This window comes from Crocodylus siamensis, chromosome 1, assembly GCF_052110815.1.
Source record: "Crocodylus siamensis isolate JL-2025a chromosome 1, ASM5211081v1, whole genome shotgun sequence".
Lineage (NCBI taxonomy): Eukaryota > Metazoa > Chordata > Crocodylia > Crocodylidae > Crocodylus > Crocodylus siamensis.
In genome coordinates this window covers 420,997,706-421,010,159 of record NC_143395.1, presented here as the reverse complement: position 1 = coordinate 421,010,159, position 12,454 = coordinate 420,997,706, and the positions used below count along the sequence as shown (strand labels likewise).

Below are 12,454 nucleotides of genomic sequence, written 5' to 3'. Positions count from 1 at the left end.
AAGTTGTTTCTTAACCCTTTTTCTGCCCTCCCATTCAAAAGAGAATATCTCCTGAGAGGGGGGTCAACTGGAATCGTAAAGAAAGCGTCTTTCAAATCAAGAACTGAGAAATGAGTATACTGCCCCCCTACGGAGGCCAGCAAGGTATACGGGTTTGGGACGAGGGGATGAATAGTTTTAACCCGTTCGTTAACCACCCTTAGGTCCTGCACCAGTCGATATGTGCCATCAGGCTTTAGTACAGGCAAGAGAGGAGTGTTCCCGGCTGACTGACACTCTCGCAGTATGCTGTACTTTAGGAAACGGTCTATAGTCTCCTGCAGTCCCTCTCTGGCTTCCTTTTTGATTGGGTACTGCTTGATTCGTACTGGACCTTTTCCCTGCAGTAGTTGGATGTTAATGGGGGTTTGATGTGTAGCCTTTCCAGGGACCCCCCTTGCCCACACCAAAGGGTATACCTGGTCTTCCCACTGGCTCCACTCCGGGGGGGCGTTCATAGCCGAGGGTTAAACCACGAGGGTCATTATCCATGCATTTTCAGGGGGCAATGCGAGGGTTATTTCATCCTGGGTAAAATGCAGTGATGCACCTAATCGACAAAGCAGGTCTCGTCCTAGCAGGGGTGTTGGGCAATCTGGAAGGTAGACCAATTTGTGAGAGAGAGCCCGGTCTCCCAGAGCCCATTCTGCAGGAGCATACCCTGGGCACTGAGTCTTTTTTCCCGTGGCACTCACCACGGTGAGAGAGTCCGCTACGGGAAGTTGAAGAGGTTGATTTACAGCGGTCCGTGCTGCCCCGGAGTCTACCAAAAAATCAATTTCTGAGTTCCCCACCCGCATTTTTACTCGGGGTTTGGGGGTGGGGTGGCCCGTTTCCCCGACACCACTACTCCTGTCCTTCCGCTGCCATTACAGGAGTGCAGTCTCTCCCTTTCTCTGGGCATTCATTCTCCCAGTGTCCCTCTCGCCGGCATAAGGCACACTGGTTTTGTCCCAGGTGTCTTTCTTGTGGGCCAGGGCGCCCGCACCCACGACCCCTTATACCTCTGCCTCTCCCACCTTCTTGTGGCCTTTCTCTGACTCCGGCCTGTGCTGCTGCTACTAGCATTCGAACTTGTCTCTTGTCCTCTTCTTCCTTTCTGAGGGTATACGCCCTGTTTGCAGTCTCCAGGATTTGTGCTACAGACATACCCATTAAGTCTTCCTTTTTTTGTAATTTCCGCTTTATATCAGGGGCTGTGCGGCTGGTAAAAATACCTTTTATAATCACCTCCATCGCCTGGTCATCAGGGTCTGCATTGGTATTTTGCCGAATGGTGTCCTGGATGCGCTGTAGGAACGCAACTGGACTTTCCTTCGGCTCCTGTACTATTTCGTACGGCTTTGCCCAATTATTATGTCGGACAGCCGAGTGCCTGAGCCCAAGCATAAGCAGTTCTTTGTAAGAGGTAAGACGGGTATGATCCACAGGGTTGTTAGGGTCCCATCTAGGGTCTGCTAGGGGAACCACATCTGCCGGAGCAGGAACATTGACGGGATCCCTTTCATGCCTCCGCTGTGCTTCCTCCCTTGCTTTGGAAATAACTTGATTCCTCTCTACCTCAGATAATAAGGTTCGCATAAGGATATTACAATCATCCCAATCAGGCTTGTGACTAGCTAAACATCCCTCAAAGACAGAGATAAACTTACTCGGGCTAGTTGAAAATTCTCCAGCCTGTGCCTTAAAAGCCGCCAGGTCCACCGGATTAAAAGGTACATGGGTGTATACTTGCATGGTCTGGGCTGCACGCCCATCTGCCCCAGGCCGGGCTATTACAGTTTCAGTAAGTAAAGGATAAAATCCCACTGAGGGAGGGATCTCTGGAACCGGGGGCATCTGACCTTTATATGGTGGAGGTGTTAAAGCCGAAGGGGACGCCGACTCTGGCATTACAGTGGTTGGGGGGGAATGCTGAGACTCAACACTGACAACTACCGATCCTGTCGGAGTCAAATTACACTTCTGCAAAATATCTGTCTTATTTCATAAAGCCATAAACAATTGTGCATACAAATGTTCATTCCACTTACCCGTCTGCTGACAAAACAGGAGTACTTGGAGGATTGTATTGTAGTTAATTGACCCTTCCGGAGGCCACCTTTCCTGATCCTCCAGTTGATATTGAGGCCATTCCACTGTACAGAACCTTTTAAGATTATTTTTAGTCATTAGATCTGACTTAAACAGTTTCCAATTAGTCAGAATGCATTCTAAGGGTGTACACCGTGCCCTGCCAACCGTACTCTGTCCCTGCCCCATACTCCAGGGAGACACTGGGCATCCCCAGGCCCTTCGGGGAGACACTGGGCATCCCCAGGTCTTAACAGGCAATGCTCAGACTGCTGAGCTTATCCTACCTTGCCCGAGGGACCGGTTCCACACCGTCGCCCACGATCACTTCTCCACTATTTGAGCGCGTTGCACCGTTGTGCCCTCCGGGGTCGATCAAACCATGTCTCCACCGAGGCCCCGTTGCACCGTTGTGCCCTCCAGGGTCGATCAAACCATGTCTCCGCCGAGGCCCCCGATGAAACCACCGCTGCGCACTGGGCGTCAGTTTTTGCCGCAAGTCGTCGACCCCAGGAGGGATCCGGGCAAGGCGAAATGTTAACCTCGAGCCCCACATTGGGCGCCAAAACTGTTGCCGGCACAAGGTGCCCGAGGGAGGCAACAATTGGGTTCGTTGCCTGGTGTGCGTCGCACCAAATAAACACACTGGGGGGAGAAGCAGACAGAGTTTATTTGAGCTCAAGTAAAAGGCGCAGGGAGACTGTATGGTCTCAAATCCTGTGCCCCTAGCCCTGCAACAGTGTATATTTATACCCTGGTCACTTTCTGCAGTATTTTTCCACTAGCTGGCTCCCACCCCCCGCCCCGTTCCACCCCCACTTCTCTCTCTGAGCGGTGCCTTGCATTCCACAGATAACAGTTTTTAGGGAGTTTCAGCTTGCTTGCTACTCATGCTGTTTTCCAGTATTACAGGAGGTTACAAAAAGTTCAAAGAAAGGGTTACAAAGGTTCGGGGGGGAGGGCCTGGCTCGCCTGGGGCTAGAGCAGAGGGGCTTCATCAACACTCCTGGTCTTCCATCCCTCTGAGTTACCTAGGGCCCAGTGACACCAACAGCTGAGACGAGGGAGACTTCATCAGCTGTGACCCGAGAACACACACCTGGGTAGCAGGAACAACACGGGCCCAGGTCACCCAGCGCTGGTGCAGTGAGGATAAGGCCATTGTTTAGCATGCAGGAGCCTACCTGGAGGAGACCTGCATCGCGTGGCTGCGGCAGTACCTGCAGCGCGGGGAGGCAGCGCTGCAGAGCAGTGAGTCCCGGTGTCACCGCCCAGGGCGGGACTGAACGGGCACCCCCTCCCCCCCAGGGAATGCCTGCCCCATCCCCGTGTCCAGGATGGCCACCACTGCTTCTTGGTCCTGCCGCTGGGTGAGACCCCAGTGCAGCTGTAGGACACGGTGCCCCTGTCTCTGCCCTGGTCAGGCCTCCCAGCTGGGCCGAGCCCACGTGGTGTCCGTGCCCTGGCCGCGTGTCTGAGAACCAGAGGTCAGCTGTGTCGAACCCCGTTCCTGCAGCCCTGAGCCCAGCTCAGCCGTGTCTCTCACATCATACATCGCATGTGTATTATAATTAACTACTTAAGTATGCGGGGCGGATAGGCTTAATATGTATTAGCTTATTGCGCTTGCCCAGAAAGCACTTGAGGTTATGAAGGGTTTAAATTCAAGGTCAAAATCGTAATTATTTTTATCTAGTCTAAGAAATGTGGGAGCCAGGAAAGAAAGTGTGATTTAGTGTAACAAAGAGATAGTAAATTTGCAGAACAAAGAGAGAGAGTGATACCTTAGTACAAAGAGCCCTTAGTAGTTTTTTTCCTTCAATTTCCAAACCCCCCCTCTCCCACCAAGGAGACAAGGAGAGCTAAGCAGCTGTTTTTCTAAATCTGCTATTGATAATGCATTTTTAATAATATTTCTAACAATATCCCCCCTCAAGATGCTTTCTGATCTTTACTTCATTTGGGCATATCAAGATAATTACGAGGAATTTTTCTGAGGACCATGACTTTTGCTACAGTCTGTGCTTTTAGAGGGACTGCTGAGACCTGCATTCCTTCTACTGTGGTGGTTATCAATCTAGTAAGACAAGGAATGAGACAAGGGATAAAAACCAAACCAGTCAGAGCACACAAAAGCACAAATCCTACTTTTTTCCACCAGGGTCCTCCAAATAATTGGAACCACTAGTCCTTATTCCATGTGGTTTCCCACGTTTGTATTGGTACATGGGCTATTTTCCTAATCTCTTTGGCAATCTCTAAGACCGCTTTTCCGTTGTCATCTATTTGGAGGCAACAATTAGAAAGGTTGAGCTTTCTGCAGACTCCGCCATCCTCTGCAAGTAAATAGTCTAAGGCCATCCGATTTTGGTATATGGCTGCTCTCATCTGAGAACTCTGTCGGGCCAATAACTCGAGAGCAGTGGCAGTCTGGTTGGTAATTATTTCCAAGACTGCCTGCAACCGGATGATTCTATTTAGCATATATATTGGTGTCCGGTACCCCCAACTCCTATCATTAGCCCATGTAGCCGGTCCATAATACTCAATAATCCTCTGAGGAGGCCACTCATCCTCCTTCCACTTTTGGGAGCCACCCTGTGTCAAACTTACATCAATACTTCTCTTGGCCCTTTTCCAATCATCATACAAAGAGACTCCCAGCTTATTTCCAACTTCAGACGGTAACAAAAAGAAAGATGGTACAATTACTCCCATATAGCAAGTTCCTGTCCACCCCTGTGGTAGTATTGTATAGGCCCGTCGTCCACAAATCCAATAGTATCCTCTTAAGGCCCTATTTTCTTTATTGGTGGCATTTGAAGAGGCCCAACCATAGGGCATCTCGGGAAACCCCAAGCCTCCTTCTGGACCCAAAAGACCAGCAACTGCGTGGCCTCCTTTCATGGAACAATCCCATAGCCCATCCTGGTTCTTGTCTGTACAGTCTGTCCGATCATCACTTCGATTTGTGGCACTCCAATACTTATTAAACCACACAATTGTTCCATTGGGATGCTGCCACACTAGCCGATTATACCCTGGGCTATTAGGATAATAAAGCCGTTCTAATTTTGTAAGGTTCATCCACCTTACTTTTAAAGTCCATATGCAACGGCTGTGTCCCAATCTTTTTCCTGTACCATTATTACTGATGCAATACTCTCCTAATGCCACTTGGGAAAGTTCCCAACTGTGGTTTTCATCCCATTTTTGACTAGTACTCTTAACATCTGCCTTACTACTTACTAGCCATTTCGGGGCCAAAGGAAAAACCCTCCAAGGCCACTGGCCTCCGGCCTCCCGGAGCCCCCCACAGGCCCAGCAGTTGGTAAGATTAAAAGTACCCGCAATTCTTTCCATCATGTCAACATACAAATTTGTCCCTGGGGAAACAATCGGGGAAAGCGGGGGCATAGGCCAGCAGCTAAGGCTACGCAATCCTGCTTCTTTCATTATGCAGATAACAACAAGGCACATTAAAATTCCCACCATATTTTCCCTTTTACTTTCTTGACTAATTTTCTGAGCTCTGATTAAGCCGTCTCAGGCGCACTTGGAGATCACCAGTAGGTTCACAGCTCCACTTGCTGGCTTCTTGTTCCAAAGACGACTCAGCTTCCGGAGTGAGTTCGTCTTGGGAGTTGTTGTCCTCTGACGCTTGTGGATGTCGTTTCACACGGGTATGGTGTATCCAACGATCATGGCCAGCAATCTTTACAGCGGTGTGGGTTGTTAGAAGTACCTGGAAAGGGCCACTCCACCTCTCAGTCAAAGGTTCCTTTTTTAACCGCTGCACCAAGACCCAGTCTCCCGGGGAGAAGTCATGTACCGGTACGTCTAAAGGCAGGCGCTGAAAGGAGGCTGCATACCTGTGAAGAGAAGACAAGACAGACTGCAAAGCAATAACATACATATGAAGTTCACTATTACCTAATTCAAAAGTTACATTTTCTCGCATCCCAGGAGGTAAGACTCGAGGGGGCTTGCCAAACATAATTTCATATGGGGTCAATTTGAGGCCCCGTCGGGGAGTGTTTCGAATGCAAGTAAGAGCGAGCGGCAATGCTTGAGGCCACTTAAGGCGTGTTTCAATACAGATTTTGGTGAGCAGAGTCTTTAAAGTCCTATTCATGCGTTCCACTTGTCCTGAACTCTGTGGTCTCCATGGTGTGTGTAGTTTCCAAGTAACCTTGAGAGTTTGCGCGACTTCTTGAACCACCTTTCCCACGAAGTGTTGTCCTTGATCCGACTCAATGGACTCAGGCAGGGAATACCGGGGAATGATCTCCTGCAACAAATACTTCACTACTGTAGCCGCCGTGGCAGTCCTGGTGGGCCAAGCCTCGACCCAACCAGAGAGCTGGTCTACCATGACAAGTAAAAACCCGTGATGTCTGGACCGTGGGAGCTCGGCAAAATCAATCTGCCATGCCTGTCCAGGGTACGCTGCCCAGGGTCTACCTCCCATTGGCACAGGGGGTTTCCTTCGAGGGTTTACTTTCTGGCATGTGATGCACTTGGTAGCAATGCGCTGAGCTTCTGCATATAGCCCTGGGGCTACTGCTTGGCGGATCACTAGATCACCCATGGCCAAGCCTCCCATATGGGTTCTTGCATGGAGCTGTTGCAGCACCTCCCGAAGCAATGGCCTGGGTATCATGACTTTCCCTCCCGGTACTATCCACCACCCCTGGGAGTTCTTTTCTGCACAAGCTTTCTGTGCAAATTTATCTTCTTCAGGGGAATACTGTGGGACTAAATCTTGGACGTCTGGCCATATGGCATGGGACATGGCCTGCTTGGGTACCCCTTCCGCTTCTCCCCCAATAAATGCAGCTTCCTTTGCTGCTGCATCAGCCTTTGCATTTCCAAGCTTATGCTTTTCCTCAGCAGCCTTCCCATGGGCCCACACATGAATGACTGCTACCTCTTTAGGCTGGTGGAGTGCCTCTAGTAGCTTGATAATCTGGGGGCCTTTAGCAATCTTATTCCCAGAGGCCGTAATGAAACCCCTTTCTTTCCACAACAGTCCGTGCGCATGGACTGTAGAGAAAGCATAGCGAGAGTCAGTGTATATGTTAACTCGCTGGTCTGTCCCCAGCTGTAATGCTCGGGTGAGCGCAGTGAGTTCCGCGGCCTGTGCCGACCATGAGCTCGGCAATGACACCCTCCATACTACCTTATCCAAGGTTACCACTGCACATCCTGTTCGTCTTTTTCCATTGATGACAGAGCTGGAGCCGTCTACGAAGTATTCAACATCTGGGTCCTCAATTGGGTCCTCAGCAAGATCAGGTCGCACCTGCATAGTTTGATTCAGGACCTCAAGGCAGTCATGCGTCGGTTTCCCTGGCTCCGGCAGCAAGGTTGCAGGGTTTAAGGCTGTAGTATGTTTGAAAGTAAGTCCTGGATTAGAGAGCAAAAATATCTCATACCGTGATTGTCTGGAGGGGTTAAGAAATTTCCCTCCCTCAGTCCCTAAGATCTGGGGAACTCCATGAGGAGTGAGTATTTCCATATCCGCACCCATAACTATCTTCTGGGCTTCTTCAACAACCACTGCTGTGGCTGCCACAGCCCGAAGACAGGCTGGCCACCCGAGTGCAACTGGATCTAGAACCTTTGAGTAATATCCCACGGGTCTCCAGGTTGGGCCTGATGGCTGTGTCAGCACCCCTGATGCGACCCCTCGATTCTCATGAACATACAGACAATATGGCTTTTTACTATTTGGGATGGCCAGGGCAGGGGGCTGGGTTAATGCTGCTTTAAGCAGATCAAAGGCATGCTGCATTTCTTTATTCCATTTCCATTTAGTGAGACTCTCCTTAGTCAGGGAGTCATACAGTGGTCTAGCCTTCCCACCATAATCTGGTATCCATAGTCGACAGAACCCAGTTAGCCCTAGGAATGCCCGCAGCTCCTTGGGTGACTTGGGTGGGGTTAGACCTTGGATTGCCTGTATGCGATCTGCACTCAGGGCTCTGACTCCTTTTGAGAGCTTATATCCCAAAAATGTGACTTCAGGCTGACATATCTGGGCTTTCTCTCTAGAGACTTTATATCCTTTTTTCCCCTGAGTATTTAGGAGGGACCTGGTGGCTTCCTCGCAGAGCTGCAAGTTTGGGCTTGCAACTAACAGGTCATCCACATACTGGAGGAGAGTCACTGCGGGGTGTGATCCCTTCCACTCCTCCAAGTCCTTCTGAAGGGCAAGTCCGAAAATATGAGGGGCTGCTACGAATCCTTGTGGGAGAACTGTCCACATGAGCTGGGCTTTATGGAAGGTGTCTGGATCCTCCCATTCAAAAGCAAACAATTTTTGACTCTCTCGGTGAAGGGGAATAGAGAAGAAAGCATCTTTCAAATCTAGCACTGAAAATATTTCAGCTTCCCCCGGTACTTGTGTCAAAATCGTGTGAGGGTTCGGGACTACAGGATGGTCTGAAAGGACCTTCTTATTTACTGCCCGTAGGTCTTGGACCAGTCTGTCTGAGACCCCATCTGCCTTCGGCACTCCAAGAATGGGGGTGTTATAGGGTGAGGACCCTTCCACTAGCCATCCGTACCTCTTGTATTTCTCTATTAATGGCTTGAGTCCAGCTCTGGCCGCTCGGCTGAGTGGGTACTGCTTTACCCGAACGGGCCCCTCCCCATCCTTGAGTACAATCCTTACCGGGGAGACGAACTTAGCTCACGCAGGGGTTCCATCAGCCCATACCGAGGGGTCTACTCCAGTCATGTGATCTTCTGGACTTACTGCAGGGCGTCGGTCCTCCAGGAGAGCCATCTGATAGTTCGAGCTCTGCTTGACAGGTAGCTGGACCACCATCTGATCGTCTCTGAAAAAGATCTCAGCTTGCAATTTTGTGAGTAAGTCCCGCCCAAGGAGTGCAACCGGGCAACTTGGAGAATACACAAAAGAGTGCTCAAGCAAATGGTCCCCCACTTTGGTGAGGAGTGGTTTACAAACAGGAAGTCGGGTCTGTGTTCCCTCAATTCCTTCCACAAGCACATGCTGTTCACTAGTTCCTGCACAGGGGGGTTTTTCTGGAATCATTGAAAATGTAGCCCCAGTATCCACCAAGGCTTCAAAGTTTTTGCCACCAACCCTAATGGTTACCATGGGATCTTCTCGGGCTCCAACCCAAAGGGTAGTGGTCTTAGATCCCCGTCCCCTTCATTCTGAATCCTCACCCTTGTCTTCTGCCCGCATGAGGTGACCTCTCGGTTCCCTCTCTCTCTTCTCCTTCAACCTCAGGCATTCCCTCTTCCAGTGTCCTTTCTCTTTGCAATAAGCACAAACGTCTGCTCCCACTCTTTCTCCTTTCCCCTTCTGTATCCCAGCCTTTCCAGGGTTACCTCCAGTTATCGCAGCTGCCAGCGCTGCCATCTGTCGCTGAGCCTTTTTATCCTCCTTGCGCTCCTGCTCTTGCTCACGATTCCCATACACCTTATATGCAATTTCCACCAGCTCTGAAATCGGTTTCCCAGCACCTCCCTCAGTTTTCTGTAACTTCTTACGGATATCAGCAGCAGATTGACCAATAAACATAAGATTTACCATACGCTGGTTATGCGGGGCTTCTGGATCCAGATCCGAAAACCTGCGAAACGCCTCATACAGCCTCCCAAGGAAAGCTGAGGGATCCTCCTCTCTTCCCTGTCTCACTTCATACAACTTAGACAGATTGGTAACCCGAGGCACTGCCTTTCCCATTGCTTCCACTATAATTCCCAGATACCGTGCACTCAGCTCTCTGCCTTCTGCAGTATGATTATCCCATCTCGGCTCTTCTACAGGGCAGGTATCACGCAGAGTACGACCAGCAGCACCCTCTGACTCAACTCTGGCTGCCGCAATACGTTCCGCTATTCCCAACACTAATCTCCTCTCCTCCGGGGTTAGGAGGGTCTGGAGCATCATCTGGACATCAGCCCAAGTGGGTCGATGAGTCTGCCCAATAGATCGAAACAGGTCCCTCATCTTTTCAGGGTCTTCACGAAAAGAGGGGCTCTGATTCTTCCAGTTAAATAAATCTGAAGTGCTAAATGGGGTGTAGACAAAAGTTGCATTGCCTCCTTCCCCAATAACCTCTCGCATCGGACAGTTCAGCACCGGCTGTGACTCTACAGGCTTGCGCAAATAATAACTCTTATTCCCCGATTCAGATGAGGCACTAGGCTGAGGCTCACGCTCTAACTCATTAGGTATGCTTTGGTACGTCGGTGGTGGTCTCTCTAAGGGAGGGGGCGGTGGTGCAGAAGGACTGGATGCCGAGGAGGCGTCTGACTCATCTTCGCTACCCGACAGGGCAACCGGAGCACGGGTCCGGTACTCAACCAATTCAGAATCCCCCCCCCTCATTAGACTCAGGAAGTACAGGCGCCCCCCCCCCGAGTCTTAGCAACCATCACATGAGACTTTGCTAAGTAATTCTTAATCCAAGGTGGCTGATTTTGAACCACCCGCAACCAACAATCAAGATAAGGAAACTGATTCCAATACCCATTCTGCATAACAATTTCATGGATAGCTATCACTTCTTTTAGCACAAAGGATCCTTTCGGGGTCCAGTGGACCCCAAATGTTGGCCACTCGAGTTGACAAAACTTAATTAAATCACCTTTTTTCATTTTTACTCCGTAATCGGCCGGCTTTGCAAATTTATTAAAATGACGTAATAAGAACCTTAGAGGGGTATCCATGTTGTTTTCTACACGGGAGCTAGCCGTACCCATTTTGCCCACAAGAGTGCGCCCAAGGCACACCAAATACCAAAAGACCTCTATAACAGGAGGTTTTACGATGACAACTGAGCCAGAAGTTCCCCAGCGATCGTTTACCCCCCCGTTTTGGATCCAGAACCAAATTGGGCAAAGGGAATTCGTATACTCACTCAGATACCCCAGAGATCTCGATCCAAATCCCAAAATGTGTACCTGAAGACTTCAAAAAAAACAAAATTTGCATAGGAGCCCTTAGTGTCCAGGATCTCCCGACTCACATCTCAAGCCCCCCTCCGGGCGAGCCAAAAAGGGCTCGGTGCGCACTTCCCGTGGTGGCAGAGACGATGTGCCGATGGACTCCAGGGTCGTCCAAAGAGCCCCACGTTGGGCGCCAAATTTTGATGTAAAAATCACGGTTCGTTTCTTTGGAGGCTCATAAACAATGATCCTTTAGGCACACATTGTTGGTAATACAAAAGGTATATATTTGCAAATAGGGTCAGAGAGAGAAGACAAAAGACCACACTCTCTGCCCGCGGGGAACACTTCTCAGCAGGCTTTTATCCCCTCTCTCCTGAGCACGTGTACAGAAGCAGGAACTCTTACAACTCATTTCCGGTTCATACAAACATATATGAAATGACGTCACATCATACATCGCATGTGTATTATAATTAACTACTTAAGTATGCGGGGCAGATAGGCTTATATGTATTAGCTAATTGCGCTTGCTCAGAAAGTACTTTAGGTTACAAGAAGTTCAAACCCAAGGACAAGATGGCAATTACTCTTATCTAGCCTGAGAAATGTAGGGGGCATGAAAGGAAGTGTGATTTAGTGTAACAAAGAGATAGTAAATTTGCAGAACAAAGAGAGAGTGATACCTTAATACAAAGAGCCCTTAGTAGCTTTTTCTTCAATTCCCCCCCACCCCCCCTTCTTCCACCAGGGAGACAGGGAGAGCTGGCAGCTGTGCTGTTCTAACAACACTATTGATAATGCATTTTTGATAATATTTCTAACAAAAGGACAGTTTGGACCTATGCAATTAGCCCATAAGGCTTTGAGTGCCCTACTGGGCACAGCTGATTGCAAAAGTCCAGCCAGGGGTCATAGAATATAGAGACCTAGACAGGGGTCTGGGGCCAGTACAACTGGAGCCAAGCAACGGTTCATGGGCAGCCTCCCTTTATTTTCATTTATAAGCTATCAAGGCATGGCAGGTGAGATAGGGGGAGCACCCGAGGGGCAGAGCAATGCACAGTCACGGAACCACCGGGGGTGTCATGGCCAACCCTGGGCCCCAACCTGTTACAGATTGAGAGAACTGTAACTGCAATATCACTTGACCACAGGCAGTAATATCACAGTGTGAATGATAAGGAACAGAAAGATTTCACAGCTTCACAGCCTTTTAATGCAGTTATCAAATGACATATGGGATTAGAAGAAGTGATTTATTCAGCTTCCCTATGGCCTTGCTTTTGCCCTGTGGAGCAGTTTCCACATAAAGTAAGCAAACTTCTCATTGTGGTGTCATTAAGAGCAGCACACAATCAAAGCTGGTGCGGCAGATATCAGTCACACTCCCCCACATCCCCTTGGAGCA

General features: G+C 49.6%; 1 protein-coding gene across 1 annotated transcript in view; it reads right to left on the bottom strand.

The window, feature by feature from the left end:
• Positions 1 to 7,457, bottom strand: part of LOC149875568 (butyrophilin subfamily 1 member A1-like) — a 232,924-nt gene extending 225,467 nt beyond the window's left edge. Inside the window, exon 1 of the mRNA XM_090030951.1 lies at positions 7,295 to 7,457. The gene's annotated coding sequence lies outside the window, so the exon portion shown is untranslated. The remainder of the gene's footprint in view (positions 1 to 7,294) is intronic.
• Between the last annotated feature and the right edge of the window lie 4,997 nt (positions 7,458 to 12,454).